The sequence below is a fragment of the Crinia signifera genome, chromosome 4, assembly GCF_055691185.1.
Source record: "Crinia signifera chromosome 4, ASM5569118v1, whole genome shotgun sequence".
In the NCBI taxonomy this organism is placed as follows: Eukaryota; Metazoa; Chordata; class Amphibia; order Anura; family Myobatrachidae; genus Crinia; species Crinia signifera.
This window is the reverse complement of record NC_139220.1, coordinates 51,293,396-51,312,426: the sequence shown is the minus strand read 5'-3', so window position 1 is coordinate 51,312,426 and position 19,031 is coordinate 51,293,396. Positions and strand designations below refer to the sequence as shown.

General features: G+C 47.7%; 1 long non-coding RNA gene across 1 annotated transcript in view; it reads right to left on the bottom strand.

Annotated features, from left to right (window-relative positions):
• Positions 1 to 18,833, bottom strand: part of LOC146072314 (uncharacterized) — a 27,894-nt gene extending 9,061 nt beyond the window's left edge. Inside the window, exons 1-2 of the long non-coding RNA XR_014473052.1 lie at positions 18,722 to 18,833; positions 13,189 to 13,264 (exon numbers count right to left, since the gene is read on the bottom strand). This is a non-coding gene — a long non-coding RNA (uncharacterized LOC146072314). The remainder of the gene's footprint in view (positions 1 to 13,188; positions 13,265 to 18,721) is intronic.
• Between the last annotated feature and the right edge of the window lie 198 nt (positions 18,834 to 19,031).

Genomic DNA, 19,031 nt, shown 5'->3' with positions numbered 1-19,031 from the left:
TGTAAGTGCACGAGGGATAAATACACTATGTGCACGAGGGATAAATACACTATGTGCATGTATGTGCACGAGGGATAAATACACTATGTGCATGTATGTGCACGAGGGATAAATACACTATGAGCATGTATGTGCACAAGGGATAAATACACTATGTGCATGTAAGTGCACGAGGGATAAATACACTACAGTATGTGTATGTATGTGCACGAGGGATAAATACACTATGAGCATGTATGTGCACGAGGGATAAATACACTATGTGCATGTATGTGCACAAGGGATAAATACACTATGTGCATGTAAGTGCACGAGGGATAAATACACTATGTGTATGTATGTGCACGAGGGATAAATACACTATGAGCATGTATGTGCACGAGGGATAAATACACTATGTGCATGTATGTGCACGAGGGATAAATACACTATGTGCATGTACTGTAAGTGCACGAGGGATAAATACACTATGTGCACGAGGGATAAATACACTATGTGCATGTAAGTGCACGAGGGATAAATACACTATATGTATGTATGTGCACGAGGGATAAATACACTATGAGCATGTATGTGCACGAGGGATAAATACACTATGTGCACAAGGGATAAATACACTATGTGTATGTATGTGCACGAGGGATAAATACACTATGTGCACGAGGGATAAATACACTATGTGTATGTATGTGCACGAGGGATAAATACACTATGTGCACAAGGGATAAATACACTATGTGCATGTATGTGCACGAGGGATAAATACACTATGTGCACGAGGGATAAATACACTATGTGCACGAGGGATAAATACACTATGTGCATGTATGTGCACGAGGGATAAATACACTATGTGCATGTATGTGCACGAGGGATAAATACACTATGTGCATGTATGTGCACGAGGGATAAATACACTATGAGCATGTATGTGCACGACGGATAAATACACTATGTGCATGTATGTGCATGAGGGATACATACACTATGTGCATGTATGTGCACGAGGGATAAATACACTATGTGCATGTATGTGCACGAGGGATAAATACACTATGAGCATGTATGTGCACGAGGGATAAATACACTATGAGCATGTATGTGCACGAGGGATAAATACACTATGTGCATGTATGTGCATGAGGGATACATACACTATGTGCATGTATGTGCACGAGGGATAAATACACTATGTGCATGTATGTGCACGAGGGATAAATACACTATGAGCATGTATGTGCACGAGGGATAAATACACTATGTGCATGTATGTGCATGAGGGATAAATACACTATGTGCATGTATGTGCACGAGGGATAAATACACTATGAGCATGTATGTGCACGAGGGATAAATACACTATGTGCATGTACTGTAAGTGCACGAGGGATAAATACACTATGTGCATGTACTGTAAGTGCACGAGGGATAAATACACTATGTGCACAAGGGATAAATACACTATGTGCACGAGGGATAAATACACTATGTGCACGAGGGATAAATACACTCTGTGCACGAGGGATAAATACACTCTGTGCACGAGGGATAAATACACTCTGTGCACGAGGGATAAATACACTCTGTGCACGAGGGATAAATACACTCTGTGCACGAGGGATAAATACACTATGTGCACAAGGGATAAATACACTCTGTGCACGAGGGATAAATACACTCTGTGCACGAGGGATAAATACACTCTGTGCACGAGGGATAAATACACTATGTGGATGTATGTGCACGAGGGATAAATACACTCTGTGCACGAGGGATAAATACACTATGTGGATGTATGTGCACGAGGGATAAATACACTATGTGCACGAGGGATAAATACACTATGTGCACGAGGGATAAATACACTATGTGCACGAGGGATAAATACACTCTGTGCACGAGGGATAAATACACTCTGTGCACGAGGGATAAATACACTATGTGCATGTATGTGCACAAGGGATAAATACACTATGTGCACGAGGGATAAATACACTCTGTGCACGAGGGATAAATACACTCTGTGCACGAGGGATAAATACACTATGTGGATGTATGTGCACGAGGGATAAATACACTATGTGCACGAGGGATAAATACACTATGTGCACGAGGGATAAATACACTATGTGCACGAGGGATAAATACACTCTGTGCACGAGGGATAAATACACTCTGTGCACGAGGGATAAATACACTATGTGCATGTATGTGCACAAGGGATAAATACACTCTGTGCACGAGGGATAAATACACTATGTGCATGTATGTGCACGAGGGATAAATACACTATGTGCACAAGGGATAAATACACTATGTGCACGAGGGATAAATACACTATGTGTACGAGGGATAAATACACTATGTGCATGTATGTGCACGAGGGATAAATACACTATGTACACGAGGGATAAATACACTATGTGCACGAGGGATAAATACACTATGTGCATGTATGTGCACGAGGGATAAATACACTATGTGCACGAGGGATAAATACACTATGTGCACGAGGGATAAATACACTATGTGCATGTATGTGCACGAGGGATAAATACACTGCTTTGCACACATATGTGCTGCACCACCAGATATCAGGCAGTTTGTAAATGACTCTTTTAGGTGCTTTGTACGGTGATTGTGCCCTCCTGTGCCCACTCATTTGTCTTCATTTTCATTCTGCCCTATGTATAGTAATATAGAATCTCAATGTATATTAAGAACTTGTTTCATAAGACTGTATTATAACAAATGGTTTTAATAACATGTAATTCTCATAAGGAGGAGTACTTGCCTTTGCAAATTCCACAGCGAGTGATGGCACAAGTGTGTAGGCCCTGATTTCTTATCTACATACACATGGTCATTTACAAGCTGGCACATATGCAAAGCTGCAGAGAATACTGTAATAATGATGCATATAACGCATTCACACATGTGCGTGTCTGTCACATCCCAGGTATGTGAGGTGCCTGATCTCATAAGCAGGGCCCTCTTCCCTAATGTGCTTTTCCTTATTATATTTAAACCATCTTTGATGGCACCAAGTCCTATGGTGTTCTGCCATGCTGATATTTCCCAGTGTCCTCTGCTGATGCGGCTATGTGTACGGTTCCTGTACTCGTCCTCTGTTGTATTCAACTGTAAGTCACTGTTGTGCTTATTCATTATGTACTCTGTAATTACGCACTGCAAATCCCTTGTAACACCATAGAAATAAAGGATGATAATAATAATCTAAGCTTCAGCATTAGCAGAGTTGGCCCTGAACAATTTGGTGCTTAGGCAAGATGCAGTATTAGAGGGGGTACTGTCCCCTCTGCACCAGATAAAGCACCATAGCACCTTTATATGGCATGAGTCCCCTTCATGTCACAACATATGACAGAGCCCCCTTATGTCCACTGCCCCTCATGCCCTTACATCTGCCAGGGAGACTTCATGGCCTTACACATGTCAGATAGAGCCCCTCCATACATATGACAGATAAATCCTCTTTATGCACTTACATATGGCAGAGGCCATTCATGCCCCTTTTTTAATTGAGTAATTTTTATTGTACAGAATGTTAGAAAGCACAAGACATGTACAGCGACCTCACACCATGTATACAGTGATTGCAAGTGTTTTTCAAGGCAGAGAAATAATAAAGATAAAAAAAAACATTCTCGTACATAAGTTGGTAAAGTCTCTGGCAGTCCTTGGGGACCGGATATATCTGGGTATAAGTGTGTACACATTTATGCTTTATACAGAAAAAAAACAGCACACATATAGAAATTTTCATTTTAACATAAACTTAACTAGCTAACTTAACACTACACCCACCCCCCATCCCCCTGAAAAAAAAAAAAAATAAAAAAAGAAAAACATGAAATTGAGACAATAATGGACTTAGTTCAGTTCATGGTACTGTCTGAGACGAAGACATATAGCGTTAGTGTCTAGGAACGACCCTATTGTGGTGGTGAGGCCCAGTCTATTAATTAGATGCGGATAATCTACATGTATCGCGACAAACAGAGGTAAGTACACTTGCATTTATACATATAAACATAAATATATATAGATATAGGCTCCCCCATAGCTGGAGTCAAGGATTAGGGATGTTGGGGCTGATGTCGACAGCTGTGGCAAATCTGGAGGAGGTCCATCTGCTCCATTTGTTATAGTAGGGGGTGAGTGAACCCCTGGCATTAAAGGTGAATCTCTCATGCCCCGATACCTCATTCACGAGAGCCCTCCAGTTGTATATATTTGGGAATGTAGGGTCAAACCATTTCCTGGCAATGAGGACCTTGGCCAGAGTTGTTAAGCATAGGACATATTTATAGATTGAGGGTGAAAGTGATTCCTCTAGGTCAAGAGCAAACATACAGTATTTAGGAGCAATGGGAGGGACTAATGGTTCAGTAGTTGTTATATCAATCCAAACGGCCTCCCAAAAGCTATACACCTGTGGACAAAGCCAAAGCATGTGCCAGAAGTCTGCGTTAGGTGAGGCGCATCTGGGGCAATTGTCATCTGGTCTGAGTCCCGCTCTGTGCATGGAGACTGGAGAGCGATAGGCTCTATGCAGAATATAGAAAGAGATCTGCTGGTATTTAAGACATGGGGTGGTGTACTTGACTGATTCCAGAATCTGACTCCACTGCTCTGCATCTAGGGTTCCAATGTTAGGTTCCCATTTCTCCCTGAGGGAGTCCAGACTATCAATATCTATCTGTCTGCTAAGACTATTATATATAGTAGATATCTGACCCTTCGCGTTTAGATTTTGGAGTAATATTTTAATCGGAGAGTCGGAAGTAGAGGGAGGGGAGCTAGGGAATTGAGCCCGGGCTGCGTGCCGGAGTTGTAGAAATCGGTAGAAGAGCCTGTTTGACAGCTGAAGCTCCTCTGCCAACTGCTGGAATGACTTAAGGGACCCAGCCAAGAATAGCTGGGAGACTGATGTAAGACCCACACTAGCCCAAAAACCTTCCCTGGATAGCTGCCTAAACTCTGGGAATGTCTTATTGTACCATAGGGGGGTCTCCGAGTCCATGCCCTTCCAATTCCATACTTTATGGGTTTGACGCCACACCAGCAGCGCCTGTCTGAAGAGAGGAGAAAGAGTAGGGCTGAAAGGGAAGGAGAGGAGAAATTGAATAGGGGAAAGGCGGGACCCCACACACTCGGCATAGGAGCACTCAAAGGTGGAACCGCAGCGTCCCAAGATCCAATCTGATAGGTGCATCAGTTGGGCTGCTAGATAGTAGGCTTGGAGGTTGGGAAGACCCAGTCCCCCATCAACTCTGGGCCTGACCAGTGTCCTAAGGGCTATTCTAGGCGGCCTGTTCCCCCAGATAAAGGATGATATTAAGCTATTTATGGCCATAAAGACATGCTTAGGGATGTATACTGGGGAGTGCTGGAGTAGATACAGGTACTTGGGAAGTACCGTCATTTTTATTAAGTTGACGCGGCCCATGACAATAAGAGGAAGTTTCTTCCATTGGCGAACCCTCCCCTTAAACTGAGTAGTGATGATGTCTATGTTAAGTGGTACAAACTCAGTCACTTTAGGGGTTATCCATACTCCCAAGTATTTAAATTTGAGGACCCATTGTAGAGGGGAGGAGGGTATCAATTCACTCGGGATCACCCCTGAGAGAGGCATAATGCTTGATTTACCCCAGTTTATGAGAAGGCCAGAGAATGAGCCAAATCTCTCAACAATTCGCAGGACCGCCCCAAGGGAAGCTCCGGCGTCGTTAAGGAAAAGGAGAGTGTCGTCAGCATAAAGAGCGACGACATCCTCCCTGTTACCGAGAGAGACACCGCGGACAGCCGGGGTGGTGCGGAGAACAATAGCCAAGGGCTCTATCGCCAGGGCGAATAGGGCAGGGGAGAGGGGGCACCCCTGTCTAGTCCCTCTGCCGAGTGGGAATGCATTGGTCACATAGCCGTTGACCGATATACGGGCCATCGGGGAGGAGTATAATAACCGTATCCAACTGATAAAGTTAGGGCCAAAAGCGAAGGAGCGTAGGACCTCCCATATGTAGCTCCATTCCACGGAGTCGAAGGCCTTGGCGGCGTCAAGCGACACCACCACTGCCCCCGACCCACAGTTTGTATCTCGCTGTAGATGGCAGAAGAGTCGCCTGAGGTTACGGGTGGTGGAGCGGCCAGGCATAAAGCCCGACTGGTCCTCGTGTATAACGGAAGTGACCACTGCATTCAGTCTAGTAGCAAGGATTTTCGCTAGTATTTTAACATCAGTTGAGAGGAGTGAGATGGGGCGATACGAGTCTGGGAGGGAGGGGTCCTTTCCAGGCTTTGGAATTACAACTATAACTGCCTCTGACATGGAGGGGGGGAGGCCCCCAACCCTTCTGAGGTCAGTGTAGAGCTGGAGTAAATAAGGGACAAAGTAATCTTTATGCTTTTTATACACCTCAATCGGTATGCCATCACTACCGGGGGCTTTTTTGTTAGGGAAGGAGGCAATTGCGGTCTCGATCTCTAAAGTTGTGATATCTGCTTCCAAGAGGTCAATAGACTGTCGGGAGAGAGTGGGTATGTTTATCTTTGATAGATACTGTTCCAGTTGGCCAGAGGTGTAAGTCGCCCGGGACGTGTACAACGATGAATAGAATGATAAAAAGGTCTGAGCAATATCAGGGGTGGTATGGTATTCCACTCCCCCAGAGTCACATATCTTTTGGATAGAGTTAGTTGATCTTTCGTCGCGTGCCAGATACGCCAAATAGCCGCCCCCCGCATCTGACTGGGCATATCTAGCATGTGCAGAGAAGAGGAGCCCACGCCTAGACTTGTCAAGGAGGTAATCCGTCCAGAGCCTACGTGCTCCATCCCATCTCACCCTATCCTCCAACAGACCTGAGCCCAAGTATGTGGCCTCGTGTTGGGAGCACTCAAGTTCTAATCTTGACTCCTCCTCCCTGCTGGCTTTTTTAATGTTAGCTATGCGTTTTATAAGGGAACCCCTGATAACAGTCTTGAACGTGTCGTGGCGGATGTGGGGGTCTGTGCATGAAGCATTGTGTTTCTGAAAATCTGACCACTCTCCGAGCAGCGCATCACTGTCAGCCATCAAGGTGAGCCAGAAGGGGTTTAGCTTCCAAGTACTGGCACCCCTGGAGGGCATCAGGTCCAAAACTATCACCATGGGGGAATGGTCCGATATCCCTCTCTGTAAATAGTCAACTAGATTAGTTTTGTGTATAAGGTCTGGAGAGATCAGCGTAAGATCTATTCTGGAGAAAGAGCGATGGCCAGCAGAGTAGCAGGAGAACTGCTTCTGATGTGGATGTCTAAGTCGCCAAATGTCTATTAAGTTAAGTTCGTTAATCAGTTTAGCAAATGGAGTGGGAGAGGGAATAGGTGAGGGGGTGGGATTAGTTGCGCCCGTCCATCTGTCCAGGGTATTATCTAAAATATTATTGAAGTCCCCAATACAGACAGTCGGTACAGACGGGAAGGAAGCCAGGAAGGATACTGCCCTTCTAAGTACGTCGTTGCTATATGGGGGGGGAACGTAGATGGCAAGTATGTTGAGGAGAACGTGATTAACGTGAGCCCTCAGAAAAACATATCTGCCGTGTTGATCTATTTGGTGATGCGTGAGGTGAAAGCCTATGGTTTTTTTAATTAGAATCGCCACTCCCCTAGCGTTGTTAGAAAAGGTGGAATGGAACATGTGGCCCACCCAAGGTTTCTTAAGTGACATAGTTCTTGTGCCAACCAGGTGAGTCTCTGAAAGACATGCTATATCCGCCCTATTCTTTTTAATCTCTGCAAGGACCAGGGAGCGCTTAACACGGTCATTTAGACCACGGACATTCCAGCCGAGTATGCGGAGCCCCGCTAGATTATGGGTATGAGCCATAGTTGGAGCCGATAGAGAGGGGCGTAGAGATGGATAGAGGTAGATCAGATGCGAGAGAGGAGATAACATAAGGAAGGAGGACACACATGGGGACATGAAATCTGTTCCCTGTTGAGGTGGGAACCGGGAGCGGCAGCCAGCGGGGAATTGACTCTACGCTAGTACAGTAGGTAAGTTCGCACTTTATAATATAGTCGTTCCTGTCTAAAAACACAGTCAGTACCAGATTTACCCTGAACAAAAACATAAATAGAGAATAAAAAAGAAAAACCCGCAACATTACCCCCCACCCGGTATACCTATCTAACATTAGATATACTTTGGATCCCGAACAACCAAACAAAAGAAAGAAGGGGTTACCCAACTATAGCTAAACCTTATATACCTAGAAGTATAGACCAGTAATCACCTATAGACAGATAACTATTTCCCAGCATTGAGCTCCATTCAAAAAAAAACACATTTCCTGCAGAACAAATGGTACATATGCACTACAACCTGAAAAAAAAAAACAAAAAAAAAAAAAAAAAACGCATGGATTACCCCCGGACCTAAGGGAAATAAACAAGAGAAATAACATTTTGCCAAAGGGCCAAATATCCCACTGGATGCAACAGCAGAACCATCATGCTCACGTGGGTAGTATCAGGGTGGGCCCCGCGGCCTGCGATCTAGCCATTGTTCAGCCTCCCGAGGGGTGTTGAAGAAGTGGGAGTTGCCGTCAAACACCACCCTCAGCCGTGCCGGAAAGAGCATTGAATACTGGATTTGCTGCTCCCGAAGTTTTCTTTTGATCTGGAGAAATTGGGCTCGAGTTTTTTGAACGTCCGCTGCAAAATCTGGATATGCTGCCACAACTTGGTTGTCACACTTCAAAGGGCCCTGTAGACGGGCCAGGCGGAGGACAGCGTCTCTGTCCCTATAGTGGAGAAAGCGGGCGATAAATGTACGTGGGGGGGCACCCGGCGGGGGAGCCCTAGCAGGGATGCGATGGGCCCTTTCCACAGCAAAGTGCTGGCTGAATTCACCACCAGGAAACAGGTTTAGAAGCCATCCCTCCAGAAACTTCTCTGGGGAGGATCCCTCTGCCCGCTCAGGAAGGCCAACAAAACGGACGTTGTTCCGGCGCAGGCGTCCCTCCATATCTGACAATTTAGATTTGACCTCTGACATCTGGGTGGTAAGGTCGGCAACTGCGGACTTAAGAGGATTAGTTGTGTCCTCCAGGTCGGATATACGGTGTTCCGCCTCTCCCACCCTCTCTCTTATTTTTTGCATATCGTGCCGGAGCAGGGAAATATCTGATCGCACCTGGCCGATCTCACCAGTGACTCTCTGTTCGGACGCCGTTATAGCTAAGAGGATCTGTTGAGTAGACTGAATTGAGCTTTCAGCGTCAGGTGCGTCGACCTCTGACTGAGGGGGCGAAGGGGAGGGAGAGGTCTGGGAGGACTGCGTGGAAGATGAAGGCTGGGATCCGCGTGCAAACCTCTCCAGCTTAGCTGCAGCAGATGCTGCATTCGTTTTCCCCATGTTGAAAGGCCTTGTCCTTTACCAGGGCAAATCCTGGGCCTGGTGTGAGTTGCAGGAGGGACCAAGGACAGGGAGACCAGCTTAGGAGTAGCTTCAGAGAGTTCCAGGCTACAAGGAGATGCTGATATGCTGAGGGGGGGGGGGGACGTTCTGGGTCTGTGAGCTGGCCGCGGGGCACCTGCAGGGAGAGCCCTTATGTGGGCAGTACAGTCAGGATAAAGTGTGCTGGTTTTATGAAATGGAGGCCTGAGGCAGGAGGGAGAGGCTGGCAGCAGGCCCAGCAGCCAGGTTTTTATGAAATGGAGGCAGGAGGGAGAGGCTGGCAGCAGGCTCAGCAGCCAGGTTTTTATGAAATGGAGGTCTGAGGCAGGAGGGAGAGGCTGGCAGCAGGCCCAGCAGCCAGGTTTTTATGAAATGGAGGCCTGAGGCAGGAGGGAGAGGCTGGCAGCAGGCTCAGCAGCCAGCGCGCTCACCCCGCTATCTGGTCCAGGGGTCCCGTGCGCGGCGTGCAGGCAGGCGATCACAGCCTGTGGGGGATCGCTGCCTCCCGCTGGATGATCGGGTGGAAGGCGCGTGTGCCCCGCGTCCAGCCAGCCGCTCCAGTCACACGTGAGCGGGGGGACGGGTGCCGGAGTCCTGCTCGGCGCCGCGCAACGGAGCTCACCTTCCGTGCCGGGTGCTGCTGCAGTGGGGGGTCGGGTGACGGCCGGACCGTACGGGAGCCGCACAAGCCAGCCAGCCCACGCTCTCAGGTCCCCAAGATGGCGGCGGGTCCTCTCCAGTCCCGGATCGTGCCCAGGTCTCCGCAGCGGTCCAGGGGCAGGTACGTGGGTGAATCAGCCCGTACACGGACGGCTGGCAGCAGGGGAGGTTAAGGCAGGCTATAGGCAGGTGCTGTTGCAGATTTTGTTACAGGAATAAGGATTTTTCCGACGGATGGACGGGGAGCTCAGAGAGTCTGCTACCTCTCACATGCTCGGCCAAGCCACGCCCCCGCCATTCATGCCCCTTTTATTATTATTATTATTATTATTATTATTATTGTTTTGCTTTTTTTATATGGTACCACAAGGGTTCCGCAGCACCTGACTTAAGATGAGCAAAAATACAAGAAAACAGTGATTGACAGTAAAAATACAAATTAGGACAAGTACATGGTAAATAAAAACAGTTGCAGTAGTGGACACTAACGCTATTTTAACAGTATTCTTAAGGCGCCCATACACCAAGCCGATTTTGGCCGATTGTGACAAATCCGGCCGTGAGATTGGCTCGGTTTGATGTCCAATGCGTGGTCCCGTGTGCATCGGAACCGAGCAGGTGGTCGGACCTGCTAACCCGTCCTAGGACCTCCTTCCCATGCAGCACGCGAATGGGCTGCGGGTTCTGGCCAGCTGGTGGCGGTGGACGGGTCCAGGCAGCAGCGGTTGGAAAGCGGCGTGGGGCGGGCAGTGGGGTACCTGTGGTGCTGGTCAGCGAGTCCGTGCAGTGGAAGGTAACTGAGTCGCGCTATTCGCCGGGCGGCGGCACGGGAAGCGCTGCTGAATTCAAAAACACTGGCTGGACGCTGATTGGCTGAATCTCAGCCAAACAGCGTCTGGTCAGTGTTTTCAAATTCAGCAGCGCTTCTGGTGGCGCCACCCGGTGAATATCGCTACTCAGTTCCCATTCGCCGCACAGACACACTGACTTAACGCCCAGCACTGCATGGACCCCGCTGCCCGCCCCATGGACCCCCTTCCCGCAGCTACCAGCTCCCCGGGGATATACATGCAATAAATCGCATGCAATTTATTGCATGTATAATTTGGTACATCAAGTGCCAAACTGTAAGCAGCCTCCTGGGGAGCTGCCGGGCTTCCTTCAAGGGCAAACTGGTCCAACTTGTCCTAAGGACAAGTCGGACCCAGTGTATGGGGGCCTTTACAGAAGCACATAAGGAGAGAGGGCCCTGCTCGTTAGAGCTTACAACCTAAAGTAGCAACATAGGTACCTGTTATTATGCCATTAGTAGCTGACCCACCCCCTCATGCCCTTGGCATATGTTTTATACACAGTACTGGCAGAGGTCTCAGTCACATCTTGACTCAGGATCCCAGGTAGCAGTTTAACTCTTCAGATGCTGAGCAACAACATAGATCTCTTCCGCTCACTGCAGAAGCACCATCTCATCCTATCTTCTGACCATCTCCTTATCTTTCTCTGACTGCCACCTGCTCCCACAACATCACTTGCCAACACTTCCATAATCCTGAACTAGCAAGTTCTTCCTAGCATTCCACTTTGTGTATGATGTATAATCATTGCTCTTGCCTGGCGCCTAGCATGATAACAGAGAAGGTGGGCAGTGGGCAAATCTTAGCGAGGCGCACAAAACATTGCTCATTACATATATTTAATGGTGCATGTACTGTAATATATCTCCTGGCTGCCTTACCCTGGGTATTGGCAGCACTGTTCGTTTCACTGCCACTGCTACACTCAGGACTCCGCATTTGGCTTCGTCTTCCTCTATAAGCCCGCCCCCAGACTCCCATAGGCTAGTTTGCAGGAGTCTGAGAGCAGTGCCATATACAAGAACAGTATGAACACAAAAAAAGAGAACATGTATTACATTAATAAACATTGCAGAACAAGTTTTATAGCCATTGCTGCATCAGCAGTCATAAGACCCCAATCAACAGCTGGATATCTGAACTCAAAGGTTTGGTGCCATTGCTAGCAGTGAGGAGATGATGGTATATAAGTCATGCAAGAAAAACCTTAATAGGGAAGTGGGACCTGCATTTGAGAAAGTATTTTTTAGGACGACTGCACCCACTCTGGATTTAGACTGCCACCCGGGCACAGCAAGAATTTCCTGTAGCCCCTAAACCAGTGTTTTTCAACCACTGTGCGGTGGCACACTAGTGTGCCTTGAGCTGTTCTCAAGTGTGCCTCCAGATCTAGAGATGCCCAATCCAGTTTACAGCCTCCACCAGTTCAAGTGTTATTTACTGGTCTCTTCTTTTCATTTAAAGGGCCAATGTATTTTATTTGTGTTACCTGTGGGGACCAGTGTGATTGTTTTTTATATGGGGGCCAATAGGTTTGGTATTTTCCTGTGGGGGCCAATGTGTTTTGCCCTGTGGGGATCTCACGGTGTGCCTTGGCAATTTTAAAATCTTATTTAGTGTGCCGCAAGGTAAAAAGGTTGAAAATTACTGCCCTAAACCTTACACCATTCCCTGAAAACTTAAATCTTCAGGAAAGCTTCCCAAATTTTGGAACATGCTAGGCTTTTTACCCAGTCTGCAAAGTTCACACACAATAGACATGTGTTCTTTTTCTATATTCAAATAATAACGTAACCCAGGATCAACATTGCTGTGTGATTATATCATCCTTTTAGACACTGGCAAGTCCTGCTAATAATAAATACTCATTTAGAATTTCTAAAACAGCAGAGTTCTGGTAACTCCATCATCCAAACACTGTATCCACAGTTTTAAAACGAGAAAATGTAATTCTTTGTAGAGCAAGTTAGAAAAATGAAAATATGAGAGTAGGTCGCCCGCAAAAAAATCAGGAGTCAGGATGTTCCATTTTTGCACTGTCTATTCCGCGGGGACAAAATTCCCTGCAGCCCTCTTTCTCATTAATTACATTTCTGCCATGTCTAGACCTACGTTTTTTTGCCTTTTCATAATAAGGAGGCTCTTGGGAGTAGCAGCTGGAAGAACTAGGTAGCTATATTACATTTTGTAACATTCACTTACTTTGTGCGCTGAAATTACTTTTTATGACACCTCCCGGACAATGGGACACACAGTCATCAATATACAGAGCCTGCGTCTGTAGAAAATAAAATACAAAGATGAGTAATCATCAACAGACACCTGTGCTGGTTTGTGTACAGTCAGTAAGTTCTGTGCATTTAATTGGTGCATAGAGAATGCCTATTATAAGTCTACAACTGCAGCAATATTTTTGGAACATTCAAGTAGAACAACCAAACATTTATAACAGCTCGCTGTAGGTGGGGAGAAGGGGGTCTGCATTCATGGTTTCATGAGACCAATGCTGAATCTTGTGTTGACAGAGCTTTAATGAGGTATGCAGAGAATAGAGGGAACAAGTGTATTCTGTATAATGGAAGTGGTATGAAGAAAAAAAAAAACTTTTGCATTGATAATATACAGTAGTATGCCTTGTTATGCCCTGTTTCACGGCCCCAGGTATTCTAAAAAAGAATGGGACCAGTGGTGGTTTTTACCTATCGCTGCAGCCCCCCCCCCCCCCCCCAGGTAAAATCCACTACAGCACTGGCTTCACCGTGACTGACAGTGACTTCATATTGGAAGTCCGACCTGCCAGTCACCAAGGCAGTCCCATTGGGAGGTGTCTTCTCCCTCCAGGATTCCTTTCTGAGGGCTGCTGAGCGAAATCCAAGATTGTGCATGCATCGATACTGCATATGTGCTGGTTCTGGTGCCTGTCATCGGTATTATACAAGCGCCGGGACCATGATTCCCCTTATATGGGCTGTTGCCGAAGCAGCCAATAGAAGCTGGCCGATGCGTAGTACAGAGGTTTGTACTGTGCATGCACCAGTCCCAGCGCCTATCATCATAGCACAAGTGCTGGGAACTCTGCAGGGACCGGGAGAAGAGGCTGTTCCGGGGGGGGCCCTGCATCTAGGTACTCCCGTGGGGTCTGCGGCCAGAGGCAGCTGCCCAAAATGTACGAGCCGCCACTGCATGGGACCATCACATTGTATTTTAACATTTTTATTTTTTACTATAAAACATCTTCAGAGATTATTATTTCAACTGATGAGCACTAAGAGGTGATGTTACCTATAGCCACCAACCCAAATATTGTATGTTCTAAACTACTACAAAAGTTACAGAATATGTTTGGTTGCTTTGGGCACAGTGGACTTGGTGGGAAGCTCACATGGACTCTGTTGCTCTGAGGCGTATTGAATCCAATCATTTCAATTTGTTGTTAGATAGCCATGAAAAATTTCAGTTGCACCAGCTCTATACTAGGTGCAGAACCACTATCAGAGTATGGCCTCCGATGTGAGTGCTTAATCCTCTGAATTCGCAGTTTGGCGACACGCCTGCAAGACTTCCATAACACGTCCATAAGACAGTGCATCTCTGTGTGTCTGTACAGTCACCTTCCAGAAACGCCCAATACATTTAAACCACTGTGCGCCTTAAACGCTACTGTGCCTCTGTGTAACTCAAACGCTACTGTGCCTCTGTGTAACTCAATAGCTACTGAGCCTCTGTGCATCTCAACCGCTACTGTGCCTCTGTGCATCTCAACCGCTACTGTGCCTCTGTGCGTACAAACAATGTACAATGCTTTCTATGTACAAGTGTTTATGCCCTTCTGCCCACGTGCACAAAAAGACTTTAAATTTCTTGAACATTACAGTTTCATGCAACTCAGAACCAGTCACTTGGGCCCTCATTCTGAATCATTTGAATCAGGTCAAATTCGGGGACTTGCGCATACACACTCGCCGGGCCATTGTCTTGCAGGATGGAGGGACGGGGCTCGCCCTTAGGAGAGTCCAGCATTTTATGATTATCCCCATCAAAACGCTGGGCCTTCACATGGGTGCGCGGATGGGCCTATGTCTGCCGGGGGTGGCTGGCTGGCGTCACAGGACACCCGCTGGCACCGCAGGCCGCTCGCCCCGTCTTTGTCCTGGCGCTCGCAAATAAAAGTCAGTTCTCACTGACCCCTATTTGCGAAGCCAGGAGAAATCATTCGATGGTTGGCGACCATTGAATGAATTGTCCTGCAGCAGAGGAATGCGCGGCAATGTGTTTCATTACACATCCCCTCGCATAGTAGCGAGGGAAATCAGAGATGGAGGGGGTGGCAGTCTTGGCAGCTTAGAGAGCCAACCAGAATCAGGGCCTTTATACTTATTTAGATATGTCTCCCCATTTTATTTTAGAGCTTTGATTTTTTTTTAAAATAACACAGTAAAGTTACTAAGATGAGAGTTGTATATCACATGGGATGTTGCTATTGGCAACCAATCAGAATCTACTTACTTATTTAGGACCTTCTAGAAGATAATATATAGTATCCGATTGTTGCCCATAGCAAAATGCCATGTGATATACAACTTTCACCTTAGTTGTATTTTGTCATCTACTGCAAGAGCTGAAGGCTCCGCACAGCCTCGCCAATCTTCAATTCATTGCCATCCAATAAGCAGATAAAGGGGTATTGTCCTTCAATACTACAATGATGAATACATGGAAGATGTTCTCTCTCAGTTGCAATGCACTGATACATATACAAAACTGTCATATGATTAAACATGGAATTCAAGCCCATCATCACCAATGTAATTAATGAGACAACATTTCACCCAATCATCTTTCCTTACAGCGAAACAACGCGAACAAGCCTACTTTTACTGTAAGTGCTCTCAAAAGTGCAAAAACAGCTAATAAACCACCTGGCTCACCTATCATTATCAGCATAGGTCCAGTGATGTGTATTTCAAAAAAGAGTGGCTTTCTTCGCACCGCTAATGGTCTCCCTACAAGAACTTCATAAACTATCCATTGCCAGCATCCCGATTGTAAGTACTGTATGCTGGGTGGTATAGCTTTAGGCTGAAGGAAGGGGGGGTAGGCTGAGGAAAGGAGTGTTAGGCACTTAGAAGTATACTTACCTAACCTCTGTCAGGATTCCTTGGATAGGGATGCCGTCATCTCTCATCTGTATTCTGACCGCCGCATCCCGTGGTCCCCTTGTCTGGGGGCTTCCTGTGATAGCTTTCACCAGGGACATGGGGAAGGGGAGATTACAGCCTCCCTGTTTGGTCCAGACCGTTCCGGGTTTTGCTACATGCCCGAACCATACAGGGAGGCTTTATTCTCTCCCCCCTCCTCTCCCTGGTGACAGCTGTCACTCCCCCCCACACCCCCCCCGGACAGGACACCCCCCTGACCGGACGCTACCAGCTCTGGAATGCAGAGTTTGATGTCTGGTCCGGCATTCCAAGGTCTTGTCCAGTCCATTTTTTACCCATACCCAGAAGTTACTAAGTAATAGAAGTATAACCAAACTGTCATACGCCATATATAGCAGCAAGTGTCAGTCACTATTATTTCAGACATGGCCCCCACTACACTGACCCAAACTGCCATGTGTAACTGAATCCAGGACCACCCACTACACTGTCACTCAGCCCTGCCCCATGTCACCCAATCCAAGACCCCCCCCTACACTGTCACTCAGCCTGACCCACCCTGGCCACATTTCACTCAATCCAGGAACACCCCCCCACCACACTGTCACTCAGCCCTGATCCTCCCTGTCACTGCATCCAGAACCCCCCCCCCCCCACACTGTCCCTCAGTCCTGACCAACCCTGCCAAATGTCCAGGATCCCTTTTCCAACTACGCTGCAGTACCACCAAGCCCTGCCTGACCCCCCATGCCACATGTCCCTCGATCCACGAGCCCCCCCACTACACTGACATTCAGCCGTGCCCCAAAGCCGACCCTAGGCATACTAGGCAATTGCCTAGGGCATCAGTGTGTATGTGTGTATAAATATAATATAATATGTGCGTATATATATATATAGGAAATAAGCAGCACTCACTGAAATCAGGGATGCAACGTTTTATTTATTCAGTCGTCTACGGGAATATTATATATATGTATACCGGTCTGAAGTGGATTTATTTATTTCTACATATGTTTCAGGCTGCAATGCTGTATGGTACAGTATGTGGCATGTTGTGTAATGGTCATAACGGTGTGTGGCATAATGTGTAATGGGCATTATGGTGTGCGTAATCCTGGCGCAGTGTGTCCAAGTGGCTCGAGCTGGCACAATGTGTAGAAGTGGTACTAATGTGTGGTGTAATGTGAATTGTACTATAAAATTGTCTCAGCTGGCCATCTGCTCAGGGTAAATGCCATGTGGGGACAGGATGAGTCTTCTGTATGTGCCATGCTAGCGGGAAGCGAAGAGGCTTTATTCCGTAGGTTGACACCGATTTTTGTAAGTGAGCCACTATTTTGGGGGGTTTTTCGTGATCACTACAGCCTCCTATGCCATTGGTCTGGGGTGGCCAGAACTTTGATTGCGATCTACCGGATCGATTGTGGAGCTTCGCTGGTAGATCGCGATTGGTTCCTGAAGCATTAGCCCCATACACTCTGCTAATCCTTCTGAAGCCTCTACTGGCATGCAGGGGGGGGGGGGGGGGGGTGTCCTATAAGCTGTTACGTGCTAGGTTATCCCAGCTGCTGCCTGTGATGAAGTTTTGTGTGCCCACCTCCTGTTTAAAGTGTGTAGAGCTGGCCCTAGGCATAGGCATACTAGGCAAGTGCAGCCGATTGTTGCGAGCGGGTATGGCAAATGTACTATTCGCCAGTGAGGGGTCGTGCCCATGGGAACGCCCAGCGTTTCATGGGCAATCCCATGGAAATGCGCCCGTGACGTGGGTACCTGGGGCGAACAGCTGACGTGAAATCTAAGACACCAGAGAGGTGTCTTAGATCAGCGAGCGCTGTAGAAATCTTCCGATGGTTTGCACCATCGGATGATTTCACCTCTGTGCGCAAGGCTGCGAATGGATGTTTTTGCTAAACATCCATTCGCATGTGTGCTGGGAAATTGGCATGCGGGGGCATCATATTGGATAAGGCCAGCTCTGTCTGGCCCATCCTGCTATGTCTCACACACTTCTAGTACCCTCACACTACACTGTTACCCAGCCCTGACCCACGTCACTGGATCAAGGACACCCCTCTCACTTTCACTAAGCCCTGACCCACTCTGCCACATGTTAATGGATCCAGGACACCCACCCCACTGTCACTCAGCCCTGACCCACTTTGCCACATGTCACTGATCCAGGAAACCCCACCCCCACTCAGCCCTGACCCACTCAACTACATGTCACAGGATTCAGGACACCTCCCCCCTCCCCTGTCACTCAGCCCCAACCCACTCTGCCACATGTCAATGGATCCAGGACACCCCCTTCACTTAGCCCCCACTTTACCCCCCCCCTGCACACACTGTCAATCAGCCCTGACCCACCCTGCCACATTCCATTTAATCCAGAGACCCCCGCCAACATTGTCACTCCACATTGTTACTACCTGTCACAGTGCCATTCTGCATCATGACAGTGGACTGCCCTTCCCCCCACCCAGTGACACTAGGCACCGGACCGCCCTCCAACATACCAGAATACTACTCACACCGTGCCATTGCACTACTCACCGCCCGCCACCCTGTCTCACCATAAGTTCTAACAACCTGGGCATCACCACGCCGGAAAAATCTTCACCCCGTCACCTCCGCGCATTAGCTTGCAGCAGTTGCCCATCGGCTTACGCAGCGCAGCAGCGTCACCACAAGACCTGACCACGCCCACCGGGAAGCCGCCTCTAGCTTTTGACCACGCCCACCACAGCAACGCCACGCCCACTTTACCAGCGTGCCGGGACCACGACTTTTTTTTTCAAAGTGATAACGGTCACGTTGTCACGTATGCTGGACCGTCCGTGACGTATGCACCGCGAGGCAGAGTGACCGTTGGTAGCGGTGGCA